The 15,310-nt window shown below is 33.2% G+C and overlaps 1 pseudogene; it reads left to right on the plus strand.

Moving 5' to 3' along the window:
- LOC105620581 overlaps positions 1 to 11,692 on the plus strand; it is a 55,501-nt pseudogene extending 43,809 nt beyond the window's left edge.
- Positions 11,693 to 15,310: the final 3,618 nt, after the last annotated feature.

A 15,310-nucleotide genomic window follows, 5' to 3' on the forward strand; every position in this document is an offset into this window, starting at 1 on the left:
AATTAAAAGTAAACAATAAAATTACTAATAATATATATATAATATAATATAATTAACTACTTAGTTACGTTACTACTATAGTAATAATATATNTATATATATATATATATATATATATATATATATATATATATATATATATGAAATCAAAAAATAAAAATTGTAGCAATGGTTTAAAATATTGTGTAAAGAATAATTTTATTAATAAATGGTATTTTTTTATCTGTGCTCTAATGGAGATGATGGAAATGTATTATATATTATAAGATAATTTAAAAAAAAAATCTCAACTTTTTTGTATAAGTACTTTAAATATTTAAGATGTATTATGTAAAGTTTCACTGTGAGAAATTGCATGATTACATTATTCTGTAAATAAATAAAATATTTTGTGTTGAAATTGTTTTGACATTGTTTAAATTTTTGTGTATAAAAATTGATACGCACAAGCATATAGTTAACCAGCTTGGCTCATCAATCCTTTTTTTAATTTGTTTTATTGTTAACAAAATATATTGTTTCCTTATTTACAAAACACCTAATCCTTGCGGTAATGAAATCTATAATTGTATTTTAAATACTTAAAGTACTCACACAAAAAAGTTTAGATTAATTTTGTCATTTTGTGCTTTTCAAATTTCAGTATCATAATAAGAAAATAATAATAATATTCTTTCACGGGTGCTTTCTATATAAAGATCGTGCATTTCATGGATTTGCTCCGTGTCTAAATCCTTTCTTGGAATGTCAACGTGAATCTTGCAGTCTACTTCATCAGGGTGAGGAACAGCCTGATACTAAGGGCCTCCGGGCCCTTTATATTACGCTGTTTGTTGGAAGGGAAGAAGAAAATTGTGAGGAGGGGGGGGGGGGGAAAGCGAGAGGTGGAGAAATACATTTGATCGATTTTCAATAACAGGGAAAATGGTCTTCCATATTTTATTTATATTGTAGCCATTATCTCTATTTAGATTGTTTTTATATCTCTATGGCTTCTCTACTTTCTTGGAAAATATGATTTAATGTTGACTATTATGGTCATTTTGTCAAACAGTCAATGTTAAAAGTAAGAATTTCTCCTTAACGTAGGGAATTTTTATCTCAAAAAAAGCGTAGAGAATTTTAAGAAAGATCAAAATGTAAAGAAAAGTAAAGTTTTTTAAAGTTTCGGAAAAACTCGCTGTCTAGTGCAGATAGAAAATAAACCATTAAAATCTCTATAATATTGAATGTAAAAGATCATGTCTCCATTGTCATTGGCTATGAAAGAATATATAGCGCGATCAATCGTTGCTGTTGTATATACTGCACATATAAGTACACCATTTTATTTCTAACTAGATTTGACATGATCTGACATAAACTCGCAACGTTATATCATAACGTTTTCGAGTACAATAGTTTAAACTCAACTCACTTCATTCACGTTACAATCTTGTTTCTTGCTAATTATCTATATAATTCTTTCATCACTCATTTACATCAGAGTAAACATATTGTCACTGTTGTTGTGCCGCTCAGGATCAAGGGTGCAGTAGTTCCGAGCACCAGTTATAAAATTTATGGTCAGTCATTAACCAGTACCGTCAAGCTACGATGTGCCGCTCAGGGCGTGATGGAATCACAGATTGGATGGTAGAACCACAGATTGATGGTGTCGTTTGTACGTTTGTGGTAAGGGCTCGAGGTTCTCCAATTAATATAGGCCAGCGTTCGTAGTGCAAGAAGTTTTATTTCTACTTATGAGTACTCGATGTGTTACAATCTTACGATGTCGCAGTAGCGCTCGCAGTAACGGAGATTCTCACAGTAGTCGTGTGTCTTCTTGACTTTTTCGAAACTATGTGCTCCCGATGTGCTCGAGATTTACGCTTTTATATTTACAAAATAGGCCGAATTAATGCGTGTTTACATTTTAAAGTAAAATCATCGGTTTTGAAATCAAAAGTAGGTGACTTGATTTGTGATGCTTTAACTGCTGGTCTGCAGAAATTCTGCAGACATAGATTTTGGTTATAACCTATTTGGGTCATAACATCCTTCCTCCATTGAAAAAAATAAACAAAGATTTTGACATTTTCTGTAAAAATCTCCTTTCTCTTTTTTTTCTGCGCGGGAATTTGTTATTTCGCACCGCGATTCTTCATTTGATAATATATACAATTATTACAATAATTACAATAGTTAATATAATAGTACTACTCGAAATTGTATATATAATGGATTCTGGCGGAAATGATGAATCTCATGCGTTTTTTAATTTTGCTGTTAGTCTTGTAGTTTGACCCTTAGATTCATTAATTCCATCAGGTCGCGAATAATTTTTCTTAATTTTACTATTTCTGGTTGGCTTAAGTCCTTATGCTCTAGCTGTTTTCGGGTTAAATTGTATTTTGGTAAGCAAGTTTGAATGGTTGTAGTTTTGATTCTTATTGTTTTTACAGTATGTCCGCATTTGTTAATTTACATTCTTCGTAGCGCAATTTATTCCGTTCTTACCATTTTCGTTCTATATTCCTTGCGATTTTTACAGTCTACAGTAATTGTTTGTTCATAAGGGGTGGAATATAGCCTTGTTGATTTTTGAGGGCTATCCATATGGTATGATTTGATTTAATATATCACATATTACACAATATCTTAAAATTAGAATTTTGCACATACATTTGAATTTCACATATTTGTGTTTTCGTGGTATAGGATTGATTCGCAAATATAAGTGTAGTCAATTTGTTCATCTTATACTTAAATCTTCGCGTGTTAACATCATATAATGCTGATTTTCGCTATTATGGTCTGATCTACTTCAGTCAGAGTGAATACATTATCGTGATCGGGTGTGGATAATGGTATGACCTTGAGTATATCATATTTTGGACAAGAAATTAGAGGGAATTTCAAAATGGTATATTTAGTTCGTCATACGCAATTTATATATATTTTCATCTTCCTTGCATCTTCTTTATTCTATTAATGTTCGATAAATGCTTTTAGGCGATTGACGTGTATATATAATACATTTAGTTTTTCGTCCTATTTTTATTTTGTAATTGACAGCTGATAATTTCATATGGTCCTGTCCATAATGAATCTAATTTTTTCGATAGATCTCTTCGCAGAATTTCGTCGTGGAACAATATCTTGTCTCCTAGTTTGAATGAAATAGTTTTAGTGTCTTTATCATATTGCAGTTTGGCGGTTAGTTTAGCTTTAATTATATGTTCTCTGTGTAATTATATGTAATTATATGTTCTCTCGCGATTCGATTGGTCGCCCATAATCGCTCTTTTAATTCCTTGACTAATCGTCGTAACAGTATATAGGATTTGGAGATTTTGTCAATGCAGAGGATAACGTTGCTTGGTATCCAAAAAAACTAATTCGAATGGAGTGTACCCTGTTGCTGTGTGGAGTAGTAATGTATGTGAACATGGCCTATGGAATCCATTCATCCCAATCCGTTTGATGTCCGCGTTAATGTAATATCTCAAGTATTAAATTCTGCCAGAGTACGATGAGAGCGTTCTAATGCACCGTTGCTTTCAGAATGATACGCAGTTGTCTGTATTTTACTAATTTTTAATAGTTTACAAACATTTTAAACATTTTAAACATTTTTAAACATTTCACTTACGAAGTTTGTGCCCTGATTGGTCAATACTTTGACAGGTATTCCATATTCAAAAATAATTTTTGAGTGTAAATTATTTCGCTATTTCGGCGGTTTCTTGATTTGGTATAGATATAGCTTTACTGAACTTAGTGAGATTATCTTAGAAGATTTATATTTATTTATTTCCATGATTGCTCATCGTTAATGAGCCGATAATGTCTAAAGCACATTTCTCAAAAGGTCGTCGAGCTGTATCTGTGATTTCCAATGTCGCCTTTGTTCTCCCTTTTAATTTGTTTTTCTGGCATGTTTCGCATCTCGCGATATAATTTTCTACATATTTAATTAATCCTGGCCAATTGTGTTTCAATCGAATCCATTTAATAGTTTTTTCCGTTCCTTGATGTCTTCCTAAGAGCGAGTTGTGGTATTCAATATTTATCTACGTCGTATATTCATTTTATCGCTTTCTTTTGTGTGTCCTCGTTTGTCATATTTTCTGGTGAGATAATAGTATTTATGCATCGGCTTAATGCGTTCGCGTTCATGTACATCTTGCCTGCACGATGAATAATCTCGTAATTATATTTCTCTAATTTGAGTCTCCGGATTAATCTTGATCCAGGATCAGTTACATTAAACAACTATACTAAAGGCTTGTGGTTGGTTATTATTTTAAATTTTGTGTTATACAAATACGATAATGCTTAACTGTTCAAACGCTAATAATTCTTTTTCGGTAGTATTGTAATTACGCCCTTGATATTATGCGGCTAGCGTATGCTATTGGTCTGTCTTGATTTAAAGTTCCTTGAGAGAGTATAGCCCCGATCGCGTAATCAGATGCGTCAGTAGAACAAGAAATTCTCAAGAAATTCTCGTGTGAAATCCGGATATTGGAGCATGGATGCAATCAATTTACTTTTTAGCAATTCGAACACATTTTGTTGTTCGACCATCCATACGAATAGTTCTCCTTTCTTTGTCAGTTTAGTTAGAGATTTGGCGATCTTGGAAAAATTTTCGATAAATTCCTGTAATATCCAATGAATGCTTGTATCTCTTTTATTTTTATTGGAATAGGAAATTCACGTATAGCTTTTAGCTTAATCTGATTTGATCTTATCATCGGTTATTTCATGCCCTAGATAAATAACTTCTTTTCTGAGAAACTCACATTTCTCAGGCTGTAATTTTAGTTTATGCTATCTCAGCTTATTGAATATTTCGACGAGCCGCGCGTTGTGCTCCTGTAAACTGGCTCCGTACATACACAACTATGTCATCTAGATAAACTAAAAATATTTAACATCTTGTAATCCAATTAGAACAGAATTTATTAATCTTTGAATAGTGGCTGGTGCATTTTTCAGTCCAAAGGGCATCGTATTAAATTCATAATGCCCATAAGCAATTGAAATAGCAGTTTTGCTTTTATCCGATTCAGTCATAGGAATTTGGTGATAACTAGACGCTAAATCTAATATAGTAAAGTATTTAGCGTTTCCTAGCTGATTCAATATATCAGTTATATTAGGCAGAGGAAAAGCATCACCTATATCAGATCGTTCAATTTTCTAAAGTCTACGATTATGCGTAATTTAGATGTTCCTGTTGCATCAGTCTTTTTGGGTACTACAAGTAATGATGCGTTCCACTTATTATTGTTTGATCATATTATTTCGTCTTTAAGCATTGTGCGTATTTGCTTGTGCATTTCTTTCTTATGCTTCTCGGATATCCGATAGTTTCACGTTAACAGGCACACCTGTCTACCTGCATGTGAATTTCATGCGCGACAGTATTGCGTCAATGAATCTCCTTTCAAATGGAATATATCATTGTACTACGTGCAGATTTCTGTTATGCTCTTCTTTTCCTCAGCATTTAAATGATCTTACTTTAATGGTCTACTTTAATGTATTTTCGATGCAGATGGTTTTTGAAATTACTGTCTTAATTTCTTCTTCTTCTTCTTCCTTTTGTATAGACGACTCATAAATGTCTTCCGACGCTATTTCTATTAGAGTTACGCAAGGTACTTGCATTTCTACATGCGTCTCCGTGATATTTATGATATTGATCAGACAGATATGATTTTTTGGCTGAACTAGACAGTTTTCAATAAGTATTCCTGGTTGCGCTTCTTCGGCTTATTCCCGTATTGTTCATAGTTGTGGTAACTTCTATGAATTCCTCACACCTATGATTGATTCTTATTATTTTTTAGGGATATAATTTCAATATGCTGTGTCCTATTTTTAAAAGCTTATTGTTGTAGTCGCATTTCAAGTTTTCATTTCAAGTGTTTTCGAAATCAATTCTAAGTATGCTTTCATAGTCGATTGGAAAATCATTTGCAATTACGTACATGGGGTATCTGGCGTCATCTAATAGTATGGTAGCAGTTATTTTTCCTATAACAATTATTTCGTGTCCTGTAACTTCAGCTAACGTCATCTTATCTTCGTATATTAATGTTTCTCCCCTCAAAATCCGTAATTTTACTGCTGCTCCAGTGTCGAAAAGAAATTTAATTTTTCCTTTCTTGAAGTCTTTGATTTGCAAATTTCTTAAAAGTCCTGTACTGGCTTGTGACTGGCTCAGTGACTTTGAAATTTAATAGTCGCGTGCAAGTTTTAGCGGTTTCGTCCTTGTGAAATCGGCTTTTTCTCCTCCTTCTGTTCTTCGCCATTTTATTTTCTGCTGTACCCTGTCTTCAGGTTTTTCTCGATCATGCGTTTTCATATTTTCCTCTGATGCGGTTCCATTTAACGTCCAGCATTCGTTACGGATGTGTCTTTCTGCAGTTGCAACATTTTGCAGCTGTATTTATTATCTTGTCCGCTCGGCTTTGGCAACAAATGTCGATCAGCGTATCTGCTGCTTCGGTATTCTTGACCACTGTGTCGCATTTTCTCACATTTTTGACAATATGATCCTCGGTGATTTGGCAAGAATATTAGGGTTGCTACTAAGATCCCTTGATTTTTTCTTCGGCAGTGATCCCTGCTATTGCTTCTTGCAATGTAGCATAATGTTGTGACTTCACAAATAGTTTGATTTCATCTCGCAATTCTATTGGAAATTCTGTAGAGCTTGTTTTTGAATAGTAGCTAGAATTATGCGTTTTTCGTTGTTATGCCCTGTTCTTAGATCATTGACTCATATAATTCCACTGATAAGTTATCGACTCTCAAGCCAAGTATTGTCTAGTGCCCGATTTTTGTTTAATAGTATTAAACTCTATTTGTAAGTGAGTTGTGCTTCTTTTCTTAAGATAACAAGTTTCTAGCTCTGATTTTAATTGTTGAAAATCATATATATCCCGTATCTCGAAATCTATCATTGCTTTATCTTTTACTTAACTTGCTGCACAATATAGCATCTAGTAACGTTCTTTCATCTATTGGATTTATGTTTTTTTATGATGTATGAACATGCGCTTAAATATTTTAGTTTAGTTTGTGAATTTTCATCGAATTTGGGTATCATTGTGCTTCTTTAAGTTTCATATATTTGTTTACGTGTGTGTGCTGATTGCGTACGTTCTCGGTCATTCATAAATGCTGTTTAAGCGATAATCGTTTCGCGCGTTTGTCGCGTGCTGAGTATTTCAATGATTCTCTAGTTTACCGATTCTTTTATGCATAGCTTTCATTTCTTTCCAGAGTTCTCTAATTCCCAACATTATGTTGCGTAAGGGATCTGTTTGCAAATCGTTATGGTCGTTTCCAACTAGTAACTGTGGTTCCATTACACTTGTACTAATTCTCCGGACGATACTGTCGGTGCTTATCTCTTTGCACTAGGTGGAGTGCATTTCTACGACCGTGTTATCTCCGTAATTTTCTTCAGGATTAAAAATGCTACTGTCGTATAATGCAAGGGAGTATTCCCATCTGAGGATAATTCTATTAGGAGTTCTGCTATGATTTATTCTGTCTCGCCTATCGTCTGTGCTATCGTCACTAAACGCAGGAGTATTGTCGTCATTCCTGATTCGGAATTTACGACTGTGTTATTTTCACAAAAATCTTGCTCTTCGCTTGAATTTAATTCAATGAGATTTAGTCAATTTTCACGAGTTTCGCGATTTACAGTATTTTCGCGATTTTTGCGGTTGTCACGATTCTTGCAGTCCGTTCCGTCTGCTACAAATGGCGAATTTAACCGTTCTATTGCGCGCTGTGCTTGTGGACTTAATAATCACGATGCGTTTGGTGAAAGATTATTATTAGGTGTACAACTTTGCTTCCGCCGTTTTTTTTCCGAAATTCGAGGCTTTATTGTAAAAAACTGGTTATACATTTATGATTCAAAGTATTGTCCATCGCTGGCCATTACTTTCTTCCATCTTTCGGGTAGCGTACGAATCCCGCGTCGAAAAAACTGGTCATCTTTTGAGGCTATCCACGAATCGATCCAATTTTCTATTTCTTCATAAGACTGGAAGTGCTGGTCAGCCAGGCCGTGTGCCATTGATCGAAACAAGTAATAGTCAGAGGGAGCAACGTCTGGAGAATACGGCGGATGGGGTAGGACTTCCCATTTCAACGTTTCCAAGTATGTCTTGACCATTTTCGCAACATGGGGTCGAGCATTGTCATGCTGCAAAATCACTTTATCATGTCTCTCGTTGTATTGCGGCCGTTTGTCTTTCAATGCTCGGCTCAAACGCATCAATTGTGTTCGATACAATCGCCTGTGATTGTTTCAGTCGGTTTTAACAATTCATAATACACTACGCCGAGCTGGTCCCAAATACAGAGCATGACCTTGGACGTCAAAATCACCGTTCTTGAAGCGTTGAAACCACTCACGACACGTTCTAATAGCGACCTCACCAAGTATTTGAGAGCATTCGATGAGCCTCAGCCGCAGATTTCTTCATATTGAAGCAAAAAATTAAAACCTCCCGCAAATGACGAGAATTTGGCTCGTAAACTGACATTTTCAATCGAGAATAACTTTATGATGCAGACACAAATCGACTAATGTTTCTATGGTAGATGCCCAAGTTTATTGTATGACGTCTATGATCTATTTATTTCGATCACTACTTACCGTTAAAGCTATCTATAGGAAAACGGCGGAAGCAAAGTTGTACACCTAATAGTATTGTCTGATATTCACGCGATTTACAAAAATTTTCGACTTATAGTAGAAGTTAGTACTTGTAGTTTGCTTGATCTAATTTGCATGGTCAGCTCGCTGTTACCGATGTTGAGGTTGGTTAGTTCGTTGCTACTTCCTTGGATAGTAAGGCTGTAACCCACCGCTGCCACCAAAATGTTGTACCGCTCAGGGTGCAAGGATGCCGCTCCGGGCATCGGTTATAGAATTTACGTGTCAGCCGTTAACCAATCGTGGTACGTCAAGGTACGATGTGCCGCTCAGGGCGGAATCAAATTGGACGTAGCGGTGTTGTTTGATAAGGGCTCGAGGTCCTCCAATTAATATAGGCCAGCGTTCATGGTATAAGAAGTTCTATTTTCACTTACGAGTACTCGATGTGTTATAATCTTATGACGTCTCGCAGTAGCGCTCGCAATAACGGGTTCTCACAATAGTCGTGTGTCTTTTTGACTTTTTCGCCCCGAAGGGTGCTCGAGGCTTACGCTTTTATATTTATAAATTAGGCCGAATTAATGCGTAGTTGCATTTTAAAGTAAAGTATGTCATTGGTTTTGAAATCAAAAGGTAGGTGATTTATGATGCTTTAATTGCAGAAATTCTACGTAGATTTTAATTATGACCTATTTGGGTCATAACACTGTGATATCATCCATCGCAATATTTTAAACGTTTCAATCTCAATGTGTTTTTAACTTGTCTTATCTGGAATTCGATAATAGAAAATACATAACATGAAAGCTAATTTTCCTTCATTTTTGTTTTTTATTTGAGTTTATACATGTAAGTAACTGTATATCATTATCATACTAAAAGCTTTCTAATTTTATATAATTTTTTTTATAATAAAAAACGAAGCTTGGACGTCAGAGTTATAGATTCCGATAACAGTAATACTCAAAAAGAAAAGACTACTTGGCGAAAACAATTATTTACGGCTTGGTTACAACTTCCAAAATTCAGTAGTTGGTTGGCTCCATGTGATGAAGACAAATATAAGGCAAAATGTAAAGAATGCAATAAAGTTTTAGTAGCAGGACGAAGTGAATTAAAGAAATATACTGACACATAAAAAAAAAATATAAAGGACAGACAAATAAATTCAAACATTCAAATATTTGTACAAAAACCAATGGAACATAATGTGATAACTGCAGAGAGTTTCAATATGCACTTCTTGCAGTTGAACATAATTTAAATTTTTAGAGTGATAGAAAGTATTATTGCAACTACAAAAAGTATTTTTAATGATAGCAAGATTCCTAGTTTTATTAAAATGAAAATATTAAAATGTAATTTAATTAACTATTTATTGGCTAATGATATTAAAATTCAATGTGATGAAGATTTACAAAATAATGTATTTTCTATATTAGTAAATAAAAGCACTGATTTAAATTAAATGATAAAAACCTATGCATAGTAGTGAGATATTATAAAAATGACAAATGCATTATACATTTATTAGATTTAGTAAAAATGCTCGCAGATAATGGTACCGCAGAAAATATGTATAAAACATTTATTGATTGTTGAAAGTTCACAATTTAAATATTAATAATATTAAGTATTAATAATATTTAAATATTAATAATATAATAGGCTACTGTAGCAACAGTGCTAATGTAATGATGGGGAAAATGAATTCTTTTCAATCCCATTTAATTAAAGACAACCCTAATATATTTGTATTGAGATGTATTTGCCACTCTGCTCATTTAATCGCTAGTCAAACGAGTTACTTAAAAAATATGGAAAAAAAATATGGAAAGCTTAATATAATACATTCTCTATATTCATATTTTTCATGAAGTTCAAAGCGACAAACAATTTTAAAAGAAATGCAAAGTATTATGAAAAAAGAAAAACATCGAATGATTAATCCCAGTAAAATAAGATTTAACTCTTCGAAAGTCTGTAAACAGAATTTTAGAACAGTGAATTGTTTTGCAGCAAACATTTTTACTGGCTGGTATTGAAGACAAAAATTCTATGTTTGATTTGTTATTAAAAGAACTAAATAATAAAAGAACTAAATATTAAAAGAAATAAATAATCCATATATTAAAGCTCATTTTGAATTTACGCAATATGTTCTTCCATACATGCATACTTTAAATACTTTGTTTCTGAAAAATGTTTAATTTTTAATATATATACACAGAATGTATACGATTTTTACATTTATTATGTTCGAATTTTATTAAACCCGATTATTTATCGCAGGAACATATTGCAAATTTAAATTTAAATAGTCCTAATACTTTTACCCAAAAATATGAAAATATAAATATAGACAATGCAGCAAAGATTATCTGTCATTAGAAGATGATGTTGCTAATCATTCAAACGTTTTTACAATTTAAATTAAGATGTTTAAAATTTTATAAAACTGCTACAGAACAATCTATTAAACGTTTGCCTTGAAAGATAAATTATAACTGAATTAGAGTTTCTTATAACAAAAATTGCATTAAGTAAAAATGGTAATAGGTCACTATTAACACATGTATGATAAATATAAAAATTTAGTTCCTAATGTTAACAATAATATCATAGAATGATATAAGTTACTGTATTTTTTGAGGATGAAGTAAAAAAGAAGTACAAATTGAGTTATTTTGGTATCAAATTTCTGAAATAAAAGATTTCAATGATCAATACCCATTTGCAAATTTGTTCAGTTTGGCAAAAATAGTTTTATTCTTACCTTTTCCAATGCTCACGTAGAAAGAATTTTTTTCTAAATGCAATAATATAAAAACAAAAAAACGTAATCGATTAAGTACTAAAACTATGTGTTCATTATTACGGATTAAAATCTAGATGGAAAATTTAAAAGTTAATGCTGCTAACTTACCCTTAAGAGAGGAATTATTTAAAAAATATAATTCGAGTTACTATTATAGAGAGGAAGTAGAAATTCCCTCCACTAGTCAGTAAGATAATGATATTTCATTTGTTGATATTCCATGATTTCCCATTAGATGGCATTAAAAAAACGAATTTTTTCCCACTTTTACCTAATATTATTAAACTCTGATAATTAGATTTTTGTGACTTTTATGTTATCAAAGAGACTGAATGTAATATTCTAATGTAATATTCTATTTTTGTTTCTTTTTTGCAGTTATTGGCAGTACAAATAAGTTTCCGTTTTTTATCAAAAATAAGCATTTGTTGTGAAAAAACGGTACATGTTTTATTCAAAGTAATGGCCATCGCTAGCCACTACTTTTTCCCATTTTTCTGGTAGCATGTGGATACCACGTCGAAAGAACGCTTCATCTTTTGAGGCTGTCCAATCATCGATATAATTTTTGATATCTTCATATGATGTGAAGTGTTGCTCAGACAGGCTATGCGTCATCGATCGGAACAAGTGGTAGTCGGAAGGAACAATGTCTGGAGAATACGGTGGATGGGGTAGAACTTCCCATTTGAGTGTTTCTAAGTAGGTTTTGACCGGCGCCGCAACATGTGGTCGAGCATTATCATGCAGGAGAACAATTTTGTCATGCCTGGAGTAGTAGTGGGCGCGTTTTTCCTTGAGTGCTCGGCTCAATCTCATCAATTGTGTTCGGTAGAGAGCTCCAGTAATGATCTCGTTCGGTTTGAGTAACTCATAATACACGACATCAAGCTGATATCACATCATAAATACACATGAGTTTTTTTCTGTGAATATTCGGTTTGGCTGTCGATGTTGAAGCATGACCCAGGTAGTCCCCATGATTTCCTCTTCTTTGGATTATCGTAGTGGATCCATTTTTCATCACCAGTGACTATACTATGCAAAAAATCCTTTCGTTTATGCTTGACAAGCAGCATTTCACATGTGAAAAATCGTTCAACGTTTCTCGGCTTCAGTTCATATGGAACCCAATTCCCTTGCTTTTGAATCATTCCCAATGATTTCAAACGATATGAAATTGTTTGTTGAGTCATTCCTAATGTAAGTGCAAGTTCTTTTTGCGTTTGGCACGAATCTTCATCCAATAATGCTTCCAATTCCGCGTCTTCATACACTTTCGATCTTCCACTACGTTCTTTGTCTTCGATGTCAAATTCACCGTTCTTAAACTTTTGAAACCACTCACGACAATTTCTCTCACTTAAGGCAGCATCACCATATGCTTCTACAAGCAATCTATGAACCTCAGCTGCAGATTTCTTTAAATTAAAGAAGTAAATCAAAAGTTCCCGCAAATGATTCGCTTATTTGGCTCAAAATTCAACATTTTCAAAAAAAAATATATGATGCTGATACAAAATCGCTAATATTCCAAGGTTATGGTGTTGCCGGATGTCCAATCGATTGTTACGATATGTCGTTTTACATCAAACAATTTTAACTATAGTTTATTAATGGCGCTGTCTTTTGCAAATGGCGGAAACTTATTTGTACTCCCAATATATACTATATGTTAAAATAATGTGCGTGCTTGCATGTGTGTGGGCGTGCCTGCGTGCGTGCGTGCATGCGTGCGTTTATTTATTTATACATGTTTTTTTAATTTATATTCATTTAAAAATATATTCATTTTTTTAAAAATATATTCATTTATATACGATATTTCCGTTTTAATTACACTGCAAACAGTATTTGATGTCCTGTTTCGATGTATTCTGATAATGCCGACTGGCGTGTTTTAATCTGACATCATATTAATGTTCTTTTATCCGTAGATTGACCATTCTCTGAAATCCTGCTTCCTAACACAAACATTACAACTCCTCACTGGAAAAATCTGAATCACACATAACCATCTCAGCGGACTTCATACAAAGATCCAAAAAATCCTACTAAAATAATTATACGTCCCACAGACCTGTTTATAAGTTTTGATGTAGAATCCTTTTTCACACAAGTCCCAATGAAAATCATATCAAACATAATAAAGGCTTCACATAAAGTCCCTTCCGACCTCATCCCGTTAATAGAGCACTGCTTAATAACCACTTCTCCTAACAACTAATTTTATGAAAAAACTTCAGGAACGGCAATAGAATCTCCTATTTCTCCTGGAATCGCCAACATCTTTATGGAGCATTTTGAGAAAAAAACCCTCAGAAAAGCACCCAAAAAATCAGAAGTTTGGTTCCGCTATGTAGATGATACATCGTGATATGGAGACACGGTAGTATCGAACTCCATAAATTCTTTATTTTCCTCAATCAACAGCCAAATATCTACTTCACTACAGACATAGAAAACGGAAAACTCCCCTTCCCAGATGTTCTTGTCTCTAAGAAAGTGATATCTTAAGCCATCAAATGTATAGAAAACCACTACACAGATAGATACTATATGTCGAGTCGCGCTACCCACAACACAAGCACAAAAACAGTCAGCAACTTAATTGTACATAAAGCTTTCATCATCTCTGACAAAGAATATCTAAAAATATCTCCATTCAGCTCCGCAGGAGTATACAAACTATCTTGTTCCTGCGAGCAAGTATACATTGGAGAAACCGGGAAAATGGTCAATCTATGGATAAAAGAACATCAACGTGATATCAGACAAAATTCAACCTAAAACTAGCTTTATAAAAAAATGGACACGACAAAAAAGACATAACCAAAATAATCAATAAACATGCAAACAAGATTTCTAACACACAACTAGACGAAAGAATCCTATCCATTTTCTCATATGTCAAAGAAACAATAGATCGGATTGGCAGGATATTAAACAAACACAATATCTTCAAACCACCCAAAAAGATAAGACAAATCTTGAGAAATCCTAAAGATCAAAGATCTCCACTCAGCTCCGCAGGAGTATACAAAATATCTTGTTCCTGCGAGCAAGTATATATTGGAGAAACCGGGAAAATGGTCAATCTATGAATAAAAGAACATCAACGTGATATCAGGCTAAAACGCGTCACACAGTCGACATTATCAGAACGACATCGAAACGACAACATCAAAACAGAATCAAATACTGTTTGATAAAACTTTGCTAACATTATATCATATTTTCCAAAAAAGTATAGAGAAGCCATAAAGATACAAAAAATACCCTAACAATCTAAATAGAGATAATGACAACATAAATAAAATATAGAAGATCTTCCCGATTATTCTCCCGGTTATTGAAAACCGACGATTTCTTCCATCTCTCCTCCTCCCCACACAAACAATTCTCTTTTTCTCCTCCCCTCCTTATCACTTCAACAAGTAGTAATAAAAAGGGAACGGCCCAGAGGAACAGCTCAGTATCAGGTTGCTTCTGATGAAATGGACTGCAAGATTTACGAAACGTTGGGATTCCAAGAATGGATCTGGACACGAAGAAAACCTGAGAAACGCATAATCTTTACATAAAATAATAACAAATAAAGTAAATAAATTATAAAAATGTGTTTAATAAAAATAAAATGTTTGAAACATAACTTTCATATAGTTTATTTAATTATATATAGTTTATTTAAAATATAAATACTAACACATTATTAAAAATAAGTGTTCTTGGTGAAAGTTTTTCAAAATTCATAATTTTTATGAATTGGAACATTTTTTTAGAAATAATCAGAAATATTCAAAAAGTTT

Source organism: Atta cephalotes (assembly GCF_000143395.1).
Source record: "Atta cephalotes unplaced genomic scaffold scaffold00027, whole genome shotgun sequence".
Classification (NCBI taxonomy): domain Eukaryota; kingdom Metazoa; phylum Arthropoda; class Insecta; order Hymenoptera; family Formicidae; genus Atta; species Atta cephalotes.